Raw genomic sequence first — 5,433 nt, forward strand, 5'->3', positions numbered from 1 at the left:
ACAGTCATAGTGCATTCAGTTCACTCATAATGCCCTCTGTAGTTCACTCATAGTGCACTCAGTAGTTCATGGGTCTCTTTGTTTAGCCTTTATTTTAATACTTCTGCCCTTTGTTTTCTAATATTTTACCTCTTTAAAAAACATTTTCCTGTTGTACATTGCTTTATGTTTATTTTTTGTTGTATCTAAATGTATTTGATCTAATTTTTTTAAATTTATTTTTTGCTATGGTATACTTTTGCAAAGCACTTTGTAAGCCTTGTTTTAAATTGTGCTATATTTCATAAATCTATTAATACCATCATCATTATTAACAGCCAGGCCAAACACAAGACTACACTGTACTATGTGATAACACAATTTTAAATTGTACTTTGTCTGAGGAAATATATGTTGTCCTTATACACTTGATTTAAATCATTAGTATAGAATCTGTATGGAGATTTGTCTACAAGACTTATCATAGCCTTCATAAAAAAATTAAATAAAAATATATATTTTTAAATTGATATATATATGTGTGTGTTTCAATGTATTTTATTGACTTAATTTACATAAAACTTTAATATTATGGGAGCTTTATGGGCGCGTCGTGACGTCAGAGTCGACTGTCCGTCAGAAAAGGAACCAGGAAGTAGAGCGGAATGGCGAGCGGGGAGGAGAACCGAGCCGCGGCCTTACCAAAACACTCCTATTGGTTCGACTTCTGGGCTTTTGTGCTGTTTGACATCGCGTTTTTCATATTCATGTACTTTGTTGCTCCATAAATGGTAAATCGGCAAAACATCATGCGAAATGTCTACGTTTGTGAGGTTTCGAGAACTCAGATAGCTAGCGTTAGCCAGTTAAGCTAAGTCGCAGAGGTTTCCTGTTTTAAAATGGTTGCTGAGAAAAATTGAGAACCGCGAAAGCTGCCGTTGGATTATCGTGTCAACGTTGTGCTCTTCGATTTAGGTTCAGTCTAGTTAAACAAGCTAGAAAGTAAACTAGACTACCTAACTATCGTTACGTGAGGGACCGCACTTAGTGTCTTTTGGGCTTGGGAGCAGTAGAGCAGATCACAGTATCAGAGCAACAAACCCTGGCTAGTCTTGGTTATTCAATCTTGATCAGCATCTTTATCCCAAGCATTTCGTCCGTCCATAAAGGCCTGTGTTATTCCCTCTTTACAGTGTTTGTGGTCTGTAAATGCCAAGGACGGTTACCGACCTACAACAGAGAGGACGGGTTAGTATTTATACTGTTTTTTAGTATTTTTCCCCTGCGAATAACTACTGGTTTGAAGGAAACGGGTCTGCCTGTCCAGACATCATAAATGCTAAGTACTGTAATTTCTGTCTGGTATCTTTCAGTGACCATATGAAAACTTGAATGGGGGAGAATGCCCAGTCAGTGACAGGAAATCATAGAGAGTTTTCTTCCATATATACTGTATGCGTGGTTTTCCTTCTTGATTGGACCATAACATCTGTTAAAGTCATGTAAAATATAGATCTTAGAGGGTTATTTTGTTTGTTTTTGTTGTTGGTAGGTTCATAATGGCTGTTGACCCCGGGGGTGTGTCCATGGCTTTGCCTGCTTTTGTCTGGCTATCGTATCCAGCGACAGATCACTGCACCTGGTGTCCTGTCTTCCAGGGCCCTTTTACAACCCCAGACTACACTAATCCAATGCATCACCTTCTTGCTACAAATGACTAATCATCCCCTTACAGACTCTTCTTCGGGGAAGTCGATTAATATTAAATTATTTTTGTACATTGCCATGCATTGACCAATGTTTTGAAAAGTATCCTGATAAGTGTGTGCTAATTCAAACAAGTGGTTGGAAGATGAATGAATGAATTTTTGTTGGCTTTACTACAATCTTGTAATTCCCTAAGGAACAACAATTAAATTAATTTTAATAACTTAAATGTTTGGTGTAAAAATATATTTTCTTTCATATTTCAATTTAATGTGTTTGGGTAACTAGCTACACTATTAAGATATTACAAACACTGAAATGAGATTTATTACATATGGCTCATAGACAGAAGTAGTTAGAAAAATTGCAGGCACAGAGTATTCATGCAGTAAGTATCTTTTATGAAAATAACTCATATTTGTTACACGCACTTGTCATGGCAGTAGTACATGAAATCATGCTCTTCTGGTTCGGTCCAGTTCTAATGCCATTTACAATAATCCACAGCGCCTGAATCAAAACAACCAAACATAGACAGGAGGCAGAGAAACTGCCCATACCTCTGCAAGAAACAGCATATACAAAAAATGACACACAAACAAGTTAAATGAAGAAAAGGAAGCTAAACAAACTAAAAATCAGACCAAGCTGAAGATACAACAAGGATAAACATCGCAGTGGTGTTTCACAGGTGGAAAGAGTCTGGCTACAGTGCCCGAAGGGTTCACAACATGCCCATTTCGCCACATCTGCTTTATGGGGAGCTAATGAACCTTATTTGATTTACTATTTGCTTTTCGGGTAAAATAAAAACCTAAGATAAGACAGTAATGGTTACAATAACACTCCATAGCTCATTTCTCATTTTAATCTGATGGTGCAGTGGGTCTAACGTTAGTTTCCAGTGCTAGGGCTACTGGTCAGCATTGTTTTGTTTGGATGTTGCTGAAATTGTCTTTGTGAAGTGCCCAGGCAGTCACACTGGTTTGGCGTTTAATGCCTGAAATGAATTTGTACCTGTTCTTTCACAGATAAATGTCGTAAGTGGTTTACTCCTAATTTAGCACTATTCACGACAGTTTCTGTTATCAAACACATCTATACAATGGAATAAATATGTGCTGGTTCTTTTACCGAACAGACACTGCTGTAATTACCTTTAATGACTGAAAAGGTTATTTCTGCTCATTGGCTAGCAATGTGGACAGTTTGCGGTGTGCACCTCGCCTTCACTGCGGGGTAGGGGTTCCGGAGGCCAGGCTGGAGCATAGCGGAGGAGCGGGGGACCAGTAGTTTTTCGAGCCAGATCATCAGTCTGACTGACTGCAGCTTTAACAGTTCCAGCTGCACCTTGCACTGATATAAATCTAATAAACGGTAATCTTAAACAATCACAAAAATATGCACTCCAACCAATGCTGATCGTTTTCTGTACTGCAAACCTTCAAAGACACTACCCCTCCAAAAAAACAACCCCACTACCAGAAGTACCCCCCTCCCCAAAACATTTTCTCATATAGTGACAAAACCCACTCCTTCACAGAGAGATGAACAGCCTCAAATTACACCCCCCACCCTTTCACCTCAGATAGCCAGAAAGGGAGAAACAAGCCAGCAGTGCTGGTCTAAAGTGTCTGTTGTTGTGACCTATTGTCCTGTCTGGAGTCTCAGGGGAAACGATTAGTCTTTCTGCCTCCACTTCTACTGGCCCCAAAGATGTGGAACCTAAACGGCTTCCCGAGACTGCGAGCAGACAAATGGGTCACGACGATGGGAACGCAGGACTTTCCGTCGCCGTGGCAAACATGCTCTTCTGAGCATCAACAAAGCAAAAAACCCCGTTTTGTTTCTCTCTTTATTTGTTGACTTTTCCTTCTCCGCAAGAACCTGTGTTTAGAGGTTCAGAGGGTCTGTCTAATAAATAATCAACGTGTTTCCTTTCCGGCTGCCTCCTGGCAGTCAGGAGCACTGCTGGGAAGAAGGGAAACATCTCATGTTTGCTTATATGAGGTGAGCACTGATCTTCTTCCCAGAGGACAGGCTAGAAGTGCCTATCATTTCCTCCTTTGCCAAGTTCTGGCGTTTTCCGGTGAAACCTGGATTCTTGCAGGCTCCCAGAGAAATGCTAAATAAAGGGTGATATAAAGTACATGTGTACAGGAGACCAGAGATCACCTGCAAAGGTTTTTTTCAGGTTTACGTTTGGTATCAGTCAATCATTTTGTCTTTAATTTATTTTAACCCCAGTGAATTGCTTGTTAGTGCACAAGCAGGTTTCATAGGCCTACCTTTTTAGTTCTTGTTTATGTGAAGCCCTTGGAATTACCATTATGTATGAAATGTGTGATACAAAATACATAAAAATTAACTTTGTGGTTTTGAAAAACAAACTGCCTGCAGCTCTTTCACGCCGGTATTGCTCAATACGGACTCTTAAGTAGCCCTACTCTTCCCATTTTAGTGCATCCCTGCTTCCAACACACATCATTTAAATAATCCGCTAATCACCACAGCGCTTTAATCAGTTGGCTCAAACTGATTAAAGTGATTCATTCGTTACTTGGGTTTAGTTGATGTCCAGAACGCACTGCATACTGATCCTACAGGCCACACACACGACCTCACCCGTGTTTATAAAATAAATAATACACACATTTCATGATCCAAACCATAGCTGTCAAACACGTTTCTCGAACCGTTGCCTTCGAGGAACAACGTAACTCGTGTTGCAGCGAGGCAGAATATCATCCGTTTCCCACAGGTTGCAATAAAAGCAGCCCAAAGTCATGCCCTCGTTGTAAAGCGCTGGCCAGCCGCGAGGGATGAGAGATTAAAGCACTGCAGAGGGCGAGCACGGTTCTGTCTCGACTCCTGCCATGAGAAACGGTCATTATAAAGAACTCTCGCGGGCAATGAGCTGAACACTGCAGTCTTGTTTTCGCCCATCGTGCGTGAGGTCTTCCAAAGCACATTTGGGTTTGGCCTTAGACTGCATGTGAAGGGCAAACGGAGATGGCTCTTTGTTCTGTTCGGCGCTCGGGAAACGCTTTTCTTTCTCCACGTTTCTCCCCGTCGTAACGGAATGTTCAGCCCGGCTATGACCTCTGCAAAGCTCCCGTGCAAGCGCACACGCACGCAGGCAACACCAAGGCATGTTTTACAAACATTTTAAGGTCGCAAAGGCCTGTGAGCAAGCCAAATTTAGACATAATCGTTCAGGGGAATTCATTAAAAATCAATTAAATATCAATAGAAATATTAAACATCACCATGAGGACACTATGATCTTCATTCTTTCATCTTGTCCTTTTGTACCAGCTGGGTTCTCCTCGGTGCCTACGTGGCCAAGTAACCTACACGACCCAGCGCTTGCGACTCCGTGCATGCCTACAGCAGTAACTGCTACAAACTCAGCTTTCAGAGGACAGTGTGGGCAAGAACGGAAGGGATAAATCTCCATCCCCAACCCACCCCCGGTGGCCCCGGGCTGTTGTTTTACTCCGCTTCGTCTCTCCCACTGAAAGCTCGCCGCGGGACAACATTAGCGCGGAGCGCGTCAATATCACATTTTACTCGACACAGTAATTAAGAAGGATCGTGACAGAGCAAAACGAACGTCCGCAGCTGCAAAAGTGCTGTGAGGCCTAAGGTTGAACACATTGTTTTGGTTTTTTTTTTCTTTTTAAAGCTTCAAACACACATCTCGCTATTGTGGATTAAACATAAAATATTTTTACAATGGGAAAG

At 41.5% G+C, this 5,433-nt stretch overlaps 1 long non-coding RNA gene across 1 annotated transcript; it reads left to right on the top strand.

The window, feature by feature from the left end:
* The first annotated feature begins 620 nt into the window (after positions 1-620).
* LOC113582934 (uncharacterized) lies at positions 621-1,915 on the top strand. The gene is made up of 3 exons (XR_003411203.3): positions 621-770; positions 1,173-1,227; positions 1,532-1,915. It is a non-coding gene; the product is annotated as an uncharacterized LOC113582934 (long non-coding RNA).
* Positions 1,916-5,433: the final 3,518 nt, after the last annotated feature.

Source organism: Electrophorus electricus, chromosome 5 (genome assembly GCF_041902795.1).
Source record: "Electrophorus electricus isolate QZ-2024a chromosome 5, ASM4190279v1, whole genome shotgun sequence".
In the NCBI taxonomy this organism is placed as follows: domain Eukaryota; kingdom Metazoa; phylum Chordata; class Actinopteri; order Gymnotiformes; family Gymnotidae; genus Electrophorus; species Electrophorus electricus.